Source organism: Acinonyx jubatus, chromosome A1, assembly GCF_027475565.1.
Source record: "Acinonyx jubatus isolate Ajub_Pintada_27869175 chromosome A1, VMU_Ajub_asm_v1.0, whole genome shotgun sequence".
Lineage (NCBI taxonomy): Eukaryota > Metazoa > Chordata > Mammalia > Carnivora > Felidae > Acinonyx > Acinonyx jubatus.
In genome coordinates, this window is record NC_069380.1 from 30,707,502 (window position 1) to 30,720,753 (window position 13,252).

At 35.3% G+C, this 13,252-nt stretch overlaps 1 long non-coding RNA gene across 1 annotated transcript in view; it reads left to right on the forward strand.

Annotated features, from left to right (window-relative positions):
* Positions 1-448: 448 nt before the first annotated feature.
* LOC106987290 (uncharacterized) overlaps positions 449-13,252 on the forward strand; it is a 32,894-nt gene continuing 20,090 nt past the window's right edge. The window contains exon 1 of the long non-coding RNA XR_001432184.3: positions 449-12,021. This is a non-coding gene — a long non-coding RNA (uncharacterized LOC106987290). The remainder of the gene's footprint in view (positions 12,022-13,252) is intronic.

A 13,252-nucleotide genomic window follows, 5' to 3' on the forward strand; every position in this document is an offset into this window, starting at 1 on the left:
TGCACCCTCAGTCCCTCTGTGACCTTCCCCTGCTCATTCTCTCTCAAAATTGAATAAATATTTATTTTTTTAAAAGAATGAAATCTTGTCATTTGTAACAACATGAATGGATGCAGAGTATAATGTTAAGTAAAATAAACCAATCAAAGAAAACAAATACTATATGATCTCACTCACATGTGGAATTTAAGAAACAAAACAAAACAAAGGAAAAAAACAAAAACAACAACCCACAGAAAACAGACTCCTAAGTATAGAGAACAAAAAGATGGTTACCTGAGAAGAGGTGGAGTTGAGGATGGGTTGAAATAGGTGATGGGGATTAAGAGTACAATTATCTTGGGGCACCTGGGTGGCTCAGTAGGTTAAGTGTCTGACTTCAGCTTAGATGTCAGCTCAGATGACCGACACACACGTGAAAAGATGCTCAACATCACTCATCCTCACAGTCTGTGAGTTCGAGCCCCGCATCAGGCTCTGTGCTGACAGCTCAGAGCCTGGAGCCTGTTTCAGATTCTGTGTCTCCCTCTCTCTCTGCCCCTCCCCTGCTCATGCTCTGTCTCTGTCTCAAAAATAAATAAAAACATTAAAAAAATTGTTTTTAAAAAAAGAGTACAATTATCTTGATAATTGCGCCGAGTGATATATGGAAGTGTTGAATCACTATATTGTACACTTGAAACTAATATAGCACCGTATGTTAACCACAGTGGAATTAAAATAAAAAAAAATAAAGTATCAGAAGATTTGCTAACAAAAAGAAAATTGCTGTGAGTTAAAGTTAAGTGTTCCCACTGATGATAGATAGATATAAGCATATGAAGTGATGGATCTGTTAATTGACTCATTGGGGGAAATCCTTTCACAATGTATACATATATCAATTCATCACCTTGTACACTTGACATATCTTACAATTTATTTGTCAATTATACCTCAGTGAAGCAGAGGGGGAAATATTTATATTGGGTTAGGTGAAAATTAAATGCCTAAAAGTAAATTGGATTCATCTTTATCCTCATTGACAGGAAAATTTTGATCAGGTTGAAGACCCTTTTATAAATTTTGCACATAAATAATGGGGCAATTTCTTAGGAATTACCCTAATACTTAATGACATTATAATAAACATCAGGATGCCTTATAAAGACAAGAGGTTTTGTCTAAAAACAAAAACAAAAAGTTGTTTTCCCAAAAATACTTGAGTCCCTTCACAGGCAGAAGTGAACACCCCTCATACTATGGGAATGCTTGTACAATCATGAACATCCTTCCTTCTGTCTCTGATTCTTTATTCCAAGAACTTTTGATACTTATAGTTAGTGAATGACTTGAAGTAGTATCTTTTTAGTGACAACACTGGATTTAATTTAAAACGTATGGCAGAAAATCCATCGCTTCAGTAATGTACTTACTTTGTGTCTATTAAGGATGGCCTTTGCTCCCAATAAAGTTATGTAGGCACAGTTGTTCTCTAGTCATTATAACATTATTTTCTTAATGAGATGGTTTTACTTTTACTTCAAAATGAAATAAAATATATTTTATTGTACTCTCCTTGGGTCTATTCAAATTATGAAAAGCATAATGCTTATTAATGACAAGTGAAGAAAGCAATGGCTAATATTCTCTCATCCTTCCTGCCTGCCTCTGAAAATGATAATTACAATTTTAATTTGAACACTAGGCATACTTTTGAAATGTTCACCATGTGATACTTCTAAGTTGTCTCTATAGTTATTTTTTTATTATGAATCATACAGGCACTATAGTTTGAATTAAATTTTTCAATCATAAAAACATTTATATTACTACTATTGATTTAAACATTAAGAGTTTCAAGATGTAGTCTTTCCCAGTTAGTGATATTTATGGTATACACTTTCATAAATTTAATGGCCACCATTGCAGAGGAGATTACTGCTATTATGAAGCGTTAAAGGGGTCTGGCTATTTTCTCATAAGCAAATGCTATGCCAACAAAGCTCAGCAGAGTTATCTGTTTTCATAGGATTTTTCTAAATCAAAGATTACATTTTATTCAATGGTGAAAATATGTTATTTACAAACAAAAACAGAGGAAAGAATTAGCTAAAATTAAAAACATTTCTTATTTATGTAGAGTACCACTTATCTTAAAATGCATTACATTTTTTAATTTTTAATATAAATATATAGTTATCAAATTATTTTGATAATTATATTATTTTTAAAATATTGTTCCTAAAATCCTTTTAGACTCAATGAAAAAAAAGTGGTTACCCATAACAAAGTTGCAGTAAGAGCAAACTTAAAAGCCTTACTTTAGACATAGAAGTGTGGCCTTTACCTTCAGACTAATGTTCTGAAATTTTTATGTAATTTTCTATTTCCTTATTACCTCTTTATAATTCCTCAAAGAATTCTTATTTCATATGTATTTGCTTAGAATGTTTTTCTAATAGCTTCTTTTCAATATGCCTTTAGAAAACTTCTTGCAAAAGGTAGCCTACAAATATATTACATTAATTTTAAAACATGTACTGAGTAAAATATTCACCAACTTATAAAATTTTCAACTATTTTTATAATTTTGGGCAATAGTGGAAATAGATCACTTTGTTAACATTCTTTTTTGTTATGCTTTTCATTACTTTGAAATTTCCGTAATGCATTTTATTCATCCCTGGCAAATATGTCCCATATCCACCTCTGTGAATCCTGGATTACAGATTACTAGGTGGTGCTTTGTTTTGCTTCATGCCTTGGTTCAGAGTATTAATTGTGGATATCATAGTTCTGGTGAAAATTTTTCTTATTAAAAAATCTTCAGGGCACCATGAGAAGATGGCAGGATAGGAGGACCCTAAGCCCCCCTGGACCTTCTGGTATACCTAGATAACACTCACATTGGCAAAACCCAAAAGAAATGATTCAAAGACTGGCAAAACAAACTCCACAACTAAAGATAGAGAAGAAACTACACCAAAAAGATAAGAAGGGGGAGATGCAGTTTGGGAGCAAAATGGACCATGGCCATCCAGGGTGAAAAGGGAGCGAGTGGCACAGAGAAGGGCACAGAAATAGATTATCATACTGGGGAGCCCAAATGGGGACGACAAATCCCCATCATATTTGGCTTTAAAAGCAAGAAGGGCTGAATTTTGTGAGTTCTTACAATCAGGAAGACTTAAAACTTGCAATTCAAAAATTAAGTGGGCTAGGCTCTGTGAGAGTCTTGAGGAAGCCAAGTTCCTGCCCCTAAAGAGACAGCAGGACAAACAGCCAGAGGAGACACAGTGAGGAAGCAGCAGTTTGAAAAATGACTGGGGCAGAAGGGAGGGAGATTGTTTACTCATCTCAGAGCTGGCAGTTAGAGGCAGGGATCACCATGAGACTGCTGCAGGAACAAAGGAGCTAGATGACATTTCCCTCCCCCACCCCCCAATGTAAACACATAGCCACCTGCAGGAACCAGCACAGGGCTAACACTCCCTACCGAATTTTCTTCCATGAAGCCCTAAACTTCCAAAGATCTGCCTCTGCCAATTACAATTTCTTCAGTCCTGGCACTGAGGACCTCTTCCTGAGAAGACCAGCACAAACCCCCACCAACACCTTGTCTCCTGACCTGTACACTTTGCAGGGCTTCAGTTCCAGCAGCAGTGGTGGACTAGCACAAGCAGACTAGCACACCCCTTGTTAAAACCTGCCCCATATAGCCAGGGACCAAACAGGGCCCACAACAGGCATAGTGAGCTTCTCCAGACAACTGGACTGAAGGGAAAAGAGTACACTCAGCACACATAGGAGATGCTCCCTCAAGTGCCAGGCCCTGGGGAAGAGGAGACACTCCACTGTAGGTCACTACAGGACCTCTTCCCCACAAGGCCTTTACCTTCAAGATCAAGAGATGTAGCTGACTTTCCTAACACACAGAAACAGACACAGTTAGACAAAATGAGAATCCAACGGAATATCTCCCAAATGAGAGTGTATAAAAACAAGACCCTAGAAGAGACTCATTTCAGTCCAAAAGCCACCTGCAGATTGAAAGTAAGGGGATAGAGAAGCATTTGTCATGCAAATGGTTGTCAAAAGAAAGCTCAAGTAGTAATATTTATATAGGACAAAATACACTTGAACACAAAGACTGCAACAAGCGACAAAGAGGAACTATATAATCATAGAGGGGATAATCCAACAAGAAAGCATACCAATTACAAATATTTATGCACCCAACATGGGATCACCCAAATATATAAAGTAGTTAATAACAAATGTAAATGAACTAGTCAATAGTAATACAATAATAGTAAAGGAAGTTAACACCCCCACTTACATCGATGGACAGATCATCTACATAGAATCGACAAGGAAATAGTGGATTTGAATAACACACTGGAACAGATGGCTCTAACACATATCTATTCATAATATTCCATCCTAAAACAGCAGAATACACATTCTTTTTAAGTGCACATGGAACATTCTCCAGAATAGATCACATATTAGGTCACAAAACAAGTCTCAACAAAGTCAAAGGATTGAAATTACACTATGCATCTTTTCTGACCGCAATTCTATGAAACTAGATATAAAGCACAAGAAAAAAATCTGGAAAGAGCACAAATACATGAATGTTAAATCACATGCTACTAAACAATGAATGGGAGTCAACCAAGAAATTGAAGAAGGAATAAACAATCACATGAGAACAAATGAAAATGAAAACATAATGGTGCAAAATCTATGGGATGCAGTACAAGCAGTTCTGAGAAGGAGGTTTGTAGCAAAGCAGGTCTACCTCAATAAACAACAAAATCTCTAACAACCTAACTGGATACCTCAGGGAGCTAGATAAACGATAACAAAACCCAAAATGAGCAGAAAGAAGGAATAAAGATTAGAGTAGAAATAAATGAAATAGAAACTTAAAAAAAAAAAAAAAAGGCAGTAGAAAGGGTCAATGCAAACAGGAGCTAGTTCTTTGAAAAGGTCAAAAAAATTGATTACCTCTAGCCAGACTCAGAAGAAAGACAAAAAGAAGGGGAAGGGTAGAGGATGAGGAAGAGCAGGAGCCAGGACCCCAATAAACACAATCACTCATGAAACAGGAGAAATAATAGCCAACACCATATAAATACAAGCAGATGTGTAAGAATATTATTTAAATAATTATGCCAGGGTGCCTGGGTGGCTCAGTTGGTTAAGTGTCCAACTCTTGATTTTGCCTCAGGTCATGATCTCATGGTTCATGGGTTCAGGCCCGGCATGGGGCTCTGCAGTGACAGTGTGGAGCCTGCTTATGATTCTCTCCCATGCTCTCTCTGCCTATCCCTCCTCTCCGTCTCTCTCAAAATAAGCAAACATTTAAAAATTACAGCGACAAATTGGACAACCTGGAAGAAATGGATAAATTCCTTCAAATATACAGCCTTCCAAAATCCAATCAAGAAGAAATAGAAAATTTGAATAGCTCAATAACCAGAAAATAAGTTATAAGCCTATCAATGTTGTATTCAGATTGTTACAGTGAATATGAAGCATGCGGTCTCTCCTTTATAAAGAAAAAGACCATAAAACTTGAGTATGAAATAAAAAAATAAATAAATGAGAAATTAAGACACTCCAGGTAAACAAAAGCAAAGGGATACTACCACTATACTACCCTATAGTAATACTAAAGGAAGCAAAACTATATGGTCAACTAATCTTCGACAAAGCAGGGAAGTATATCCAATGGGAAAAAGACTGTGTCTTCAACAAATGGAGTTGGACAGTAACATGCACAAGAATGAAACTGAACCACTTTCTTACACAAAAATAAATTCAAAATGGGTGAAAGACCTAAATGTGAGACAGGGAACCTTCAAAATCCTAGAGGAGAACACAGGCAGCAACCTCTTTGACTTCATTTGGAGCAGCTTCTTACTAGATATGTAACCGAAGGCAAGCAAAGCAAAAGCAAACATCAAGATAAAAAGCTTTTGCACAGTGAAGGAAACAATCAACAAAACAACTCCTATGGGAGAAGATATTTGCAAATGACATATTGGATAAAGGGTTGCTATCCAAAATCTATAAAGAACTTACCAAACTTAACACCCAAAAAAACAAATAATCCGATGAAGAAATGAATAGACACTTTTCCAAAGAAGACATGTACATGGCCAACAGACACATTAAAATATGCTCAACATCACTCATCATTAAGGACATACAAATCAAAACCACGATGAGATACAACCTCACACCTGTCAGGATGGCTAAAATTAACAACACAAGAAAACAGGTGTTGGAAAGGATGTGGAGAAAGGGGAACCTTCTTGCACTGCTGGTGGGAATACAAACTGGTGCAGCCATTCTGGAGAACAGTATGGAGGTTCCTCAAAAAAACTAAAAATAGAACAACCCTATAGTCTAGTAATTACACTATTAGCTATTTACCCAAAGGACACACAAATGCAGAGTTATAGGGGTACATGCACCTGGGCATATATAGCAGCATTATCAACAATAGCCAAACTATGGAGAAAGCCCAAATGTCCATCAACAGATGAATGCATAAAAAAGATGTGGCATATATACACAATGGAATATTACTCGGCCATCAAAAGGAATGAAATCTTGGCATTTGCAAGGTGGAGCCAGAAAGTATTATGGTAGATAACATAAGTCAAACAGAAAGACAAATACCAAATGATTTCACTCATATGGGGAATATAAGTAATAAAACAAATGAACATATGAAAAGAGGTGAGGGAGAATAAAGGAAAACAAACCACAAGGGACTCTTAACAATAGAAAACAAACAGAGTTGATGGAGGGAGATGAATGGGAGATGGGCTAGATGGGCAATGAGTATTAAGGAAGGCGCTTGTTGTGATGAGCACTGGGTGTTGTATGTAAGTTATGAATCATTGAATTCTACTTCTGAAACCAATACTGCACTGTATGTTAAATAAAATTAAATATATATACATATATATATATGTGTGTGTGTATATATATATATATATATATATATATATATATATATATATATTCTTCTAAAAACTATTCCAAAAATAGAAGAGGAAGGAAAACTTCCATATTCATTCTATGAGGCCAATATCACCCTGATTCCAAAATCAGGCAAAGACATTACCAAAAAAAAAAAAAGAGAGAGAGAGAGAGAGAGAGAGAACGGGCAAATATCTCTGATTAACATAGATGCAAAAATCCTCAAAAAATAATAGCAAACCAAATTCAGCAATACATTTAAAAAATCATTCATCATAGGATCCCACCAATTGTGATTTATTTCCAGAATGCAAGGGTGGTTCAATGTTCATAAATCAAACAACACAATACATCACAGGAACAAGAGTAAGAATAAAAGCTATATGATCATTCTAATAGATACAGAAGAAGCCTTTAAAAAGTAGGTCTAGAGGGAACATACCTCAAAATATTAAAGGCCTTATATGAAAAACCCACATAAAAATCATACTCAATGGAGAAAAACTGAGAACTTTTCCCCTAAGGTCAGGAATAAGACAAGGTTGTCCACTCTCAATGCTTACATTCAACATAGTACTAGACGTCCTAGCCACGGCTGTTGGACAACATAAAGAAATAAAAGGCATCCAAATTGGCAAGGAAGAAGTAAAACTCTCACTACTTGCAGAAGACATGGAGCTATATACTGAAAACCCTGTTAACTCTACCAAAGAACTACTAAAACTGATAAATTAATTCAGTGAAGTTGAAACAACTTCAATGGACAGAAATCTGTTGTAGTTCTATACAGTGAAATTAAGAAAACAATCCTATTTAAAATTGTACCAAAAATAATAAGATACCTAGGAATAAACTTAACCAAAGAAATGAAAGGCTTGTACTCTGAAAACAATAAAACATTGAGTAAAGAAACTGAAGATGACACAAACAAATGGAAAGAAATTCCATGTTCATGGATTGGAAGAACAAATGTTAAAACGTCTATGCGACCTAAAGCAATCTACAAATTTAATGCAATCCCTATCAAAATACCAACAACATTTCTCACAGAACTAGAACAAACAATCCTAAAATTTTCATGGAGCCATAAAAGACCCTAAATAGCCAAAGAAATCTTGAAAAAAAACAAAACTGGAGATATCACAATTCCAGACTTCAAGCTATATTACAAAGTGGTAGTAATCAAAACGCTATGATACAGGCATAAAAATAGACACATACATCAATAGAACAGAAAACCTAGAAATAAAGCCTTCATTATATGGTCAATTAATATTCAGTGAAGGAGGTATAAATATACAATGGGAAAAAGACAGTTCTCTTCAACAAATTGGTGCTGGGAAAAATGGAAAAAGTAGACAGCCACATGCCAAAAAATGAAATTGGACTCCTTTCCTAGACCATACACAAAAATAAACTCAAAATGGATTAAAGACCTAAATACAGGACCTGAAACCATAAAAATGCTAGAAAAGAACACAGGCAGTAATTTCTCTGGCATCAGCCATAGCAACATTTTTCTAGATATGTTCCCTGAGGCAAAGGAAATAAAAGCAAAAACAAACTATAGGGATTACATCAAAATACAAAGCTTCATAACAGTGAAGAAAACTGTCAACAAAACTAAAAGATACCCTAAGGAATGGGAGAAGATATTTGCAAATGACATAGCTGATAAAGGGTTAGTATCCAAAATATATGAAGTACTTCTACAACTCAACACCAAAAAACAAATAATCCAATTTAAAAATGGACAGGAGACATGGACAGACATTTCTTCCAAGAAGACATATAGAAGGCCAACACATACATGAAAATATGCTCAACATCAATCATCTTCAGGAAAATGCAAATCAAAAGCACAATGTGATATTACCCCACACCTGTCAGAATGGCTAAAATCAAAAACATAAGAAACAACAAGTGTTGGCAAGGATTCAAAAAAAAGTGACCCCTCTTGAATTGTTGGTGGGAATGCAAACTGGTGTGGCCATTGGGGAAAATATTGTGGAGTTTCCTCCAAAAGTTAAAAATAGAACTACCCTGTTTTCCAGTCATTGCACTACTGGGTATTTACCTAAAAAATACAAAAACACTAATTCCAAGGGACACATTCACCCCTGTGTTTAAGCATTATTTACTTACAATAGTCAAACTATGGAAGTAGCCCAATATAGTGGTCTATATATACAATGGAATATTATTCAGCCATAAAACAGAATGGAATCTTGCCATTTGGAACAGCATGGATGGATCTAAAGAGTATAACTTTAAGTGAAATATTCAGTCAGAGAAAGACCAACACCATATGACTTTACTCATATGTAGAATTTAAGAAACAAAACAAAGGAGCAAAGGAAACAAAGACACACACAGAAAATCAAGAGAGAACAAACTGATGGTTATCAGAAGGGAGGTGGGTGAGGGGACAGGTGAAATAGGTGATGGGTTTAAAGAATACACTTATTTTTTTAAAAAGTACATTCATATTAGTGAGCACTGAGTAATTATAGAATTACTGAATCACCTGAAACTAATATAACACTGTTATTTATGTGGGCATTTAAAAATAATGATTTTTAAAAAATCTTCATATTCAGGTTTCTCATTTCTGAATACCTCCATTAGTAGATATTGACTGTCATGAATCCCACAGATGCAAACATAAATTTTTAAAAGTTCAGATTATTTTAGTTAAGGATTTGTGAGTTATAGGGATGGAATGATTAGTTGCAAAAGTGGATTCCTTGGAAATTACTTCATATCTATGTAGAGGTCTTCTGAAAACTTATCAGATTTATTATCACCTCAAAGTTTCTTGGGTTTTATGAATTTTCCAAGGTGATTTGCCCCTGACCACTGTTACACTTCATAACTTGAGGCAGGATGTTTGTATCCATTCTGTTTTGTTATGCTCTATTTTTGCTGTCATCTGAAATGCCCTTTGAAAATATATTAAACAGTTTGGGGGAGCCTGGGTGGCTCAGTCGGTTGAGCGTCTGTCTTCGGCTCAGGTCATGATCTCGCGGTCCGTGAGTTCGAGCCCCGTGTCGGGCTCTGTGCTGACCGCTCAGAGCCTGGAGTCTGTTTCAGATTCTGTGTCTCCCTCTCTCTCTGACCCTCCCCCGTTCATGCTCTGTCTCTCTCTGTCTCAAAAATAAATAAACATTAAAAAAAGAAAATACATTAAACAGCTTCTTTAACATATGTGTTCTAATACAGTGTATGAAATCAATTCACTAATCCACAAATTAAAATAATGCCTAGATATACCTGATGTTATAGTGGAGATCTATTTTCAAAGATGACCCATTAGCCCATGATTGATTATTAGTGTGGACAAATTTTTCAGATAAATGCACTTGAACTAACCCAGAAAAAAGGGACTTTGATTGCCAAATGGGACAGAGAGGCATCCCATTTTGAAGGCAAAGCATTGTTGTAAGAAGTAAAACATGGATGTTACCTTAATGAAGGTAAACTGAGGCTACATTTGACACCACAGTTGTGAGGAGTGAGTATGAATATGTGATGTGCCTTCAGAGCTTTCTGAGAATTCTGAGTGTCCAAGAGAAAGAGCAAAACTATGAGGAACATTAAAGAACATTTGCTGGTTTTTTTTACGTTACTGATGTAGAAACTGAAGTAATCAACTTAATGTATTGTCCATATTGTACCAGACTCTGTTATTTATTTTTAAAACTGTGTAAGATCATGTAATAATTTCCTACTTTTAACCATGTTGACAATAGAATTCTTTTCTCAGATATAATCTTTAAAGATTATACACCTAGCCTTTGAAGTAGCTTGTTAAACATATATTGTAGGAGATTGTCCTACATATCAATTTTACCCATCTTTGTCTGATTTGCTCTTCCGTGTATTTATTTACATTGCTTTGCACCCTTTGCATTTTACCCATGGGTACTACAGGGATGTCTTGAAGTGTTAACTAACATCTCTAACAGTTTTTGACATTGCATGATCCCTGAGGAAAACTATGGTTGTGTATTCTATGTCTACATTAATTATGACTTTTACTTATGCAAATTTGATAAGTCATTGGAGAGTGGAAATGGTGAGTATGTTGGAGATAAAGTAAAATCCTTTCTAGTTAATTGATTTTTCATTTGCTTTACTGCATTAAGTGGAATTGTGTTAGCAATGAACTTAACTCAGACTGGGTTTTATTCCTTTGATCTATTGCTTCATGAAATCTATCTCTTCCTTTCTTTTCATGTATGGTAAATGCTTACCATTCTGCTTTTTATCCTCTGACCTAAGCTAATTAGTTTCCTTCACCGTCATAACACTATGATAACTCTTATTTCTACCACTCCTCTTTAGAATGATACAAGTATAATGAAGAGTCCTGTGAATTACATTTTAACTGTATAACCACATAAAATGTGAAACTTTTTGAGAAGTGAGTCAAACATATTATGCATGCGATGTAACAGATCTCATCTGTTTCTCATCTTAAAGCTCCTTAGATCTTCTTAGGGACAACATCTTCAACCTATAAAATGGTATTTTGAGGAGAGCAGACATTTCAGTGAGTCTAAATTTAAAGTTAGAGGATTATCTCCAAGGTTGATCTATTGGAATTACTTATCTGGACCGAAGTAATTCAAGTAATTCAGGTGTAGTGAAACACTTCTAATTTTAAATTCAGAAGCATTAAGGAGTGAGTTGGATTATTGGCTATAGCACTTAGTTGATCCTCTTTCTTATCATCCTTGACTTTTAAAGCCTGGCCTTTTTTTAAATGTTCTTCAGAAATCCATGTGCTCACAGCATTTGATTCATTAATTTTGAATGACTATTATAAAGGCCTTTTAAGTGATAAGTTCAGAGATACCTAAAAACCCAAGTGTGAACATACACAATTAAAAGAAAGAACTCTGTAAAAATGTCATAATGAATCAGAAGTTCCAAAGTGAATCTTGGGTGAAAGGAGACTGATCATATTTTACAGGCAAGTCATTTTTTTTTTCAAAGTCTGAATCTTCACTAAATGGATCCTTGGCATTGAAGGTGGGCAGAGGATAAAGAACTTCCTTTGTGTCCATATGCTATAATTGTTTTTACTGTATACATTTGTAAGCCCTTATCTTCTATACTTTTATAAGCCCTTTATTTTTGTTATTATCAAGTGCTAGAAAGGGATAAAGAGAAAACAGATTTTATAGATATCAAGCTAAATGTCTAAGTAAAGCAGGTACCTAATTTTATCATAGAAGCCTAGGCATAAACTAAATTAATTTTCAAGACATTGTTCTTTCTTCCTTCCGTTCCTTCCCCTCTTGAAAGATATATTTTTCAAGAGTAGTAATGAAATTGCTGCTATTAAAATCTCAGTTTTCATCCAATACTCCCTATTGTAGTGTATGTATATTTATAATATATATATCTACAGATGAACACACATATGTAATACATAATTATATATTATGATCTGCACAAAATACTGTTTCAGATTAAGAACTGTTTATAAGATGAGCTTCTAGTTGCTTAACTAAATTGTATTCCAGCATTGATCTGAACCATTTTCAACTAAGTAGCAATAATGGTTTTATATATTTCAATCTTTTATCACCAAAGATGTCATTTATTTGACTTTATTTTCCAATTATATATAGCTTTTTTGCCATCATGCTGGCACAGCAGAGGTAAAAATCTGCATCACTATGTTGTTTCAAATTTAAACAGTTTTTCCACTCAGCTGGACAGAAACAAACCAGTAACTACTACTTGATCTGGGCCTTGAGACAGAATTAGAATTATTCCAGGGAGAGGAGAGAGAAAGGTAAAGGGCCTTTAAGACTGGGGAAGAGTGTGCAAAAACAGAGAAGGGACAGGGCTATGGCTATGAAAATTGGAGGGCAGTGAGGCGAGAGCCCTGCTGTGATCAGGGGTAGGGGAGCGGGTATTGGACAAGTTGGGAGATACTCTGCATACATACTCAGGGCCCCCATCAGAGAGAAGTTGAATAGTCAGGCTGAGAAATGGTTAGGTTACTGCATTAAGAGCAAATATTTCTAGGCAAAGAGGAAAGAACAAAGACTTAGAGAAGATCAACAAGAAAAATAAAAAGAAGAAACAATTGCCAAGTCTCAGAAGACAAGAAAGAAAAATGGCTAAACACAAAGGAACACAAAGCACATGTTAGAAAAGTGAAGACACACAGGGATTTCACCCTACATGATACAGTTCTGCCATTCACTGCAGGCAAGGCGAATTGACCATAACATGTTTTTCTTCCAGA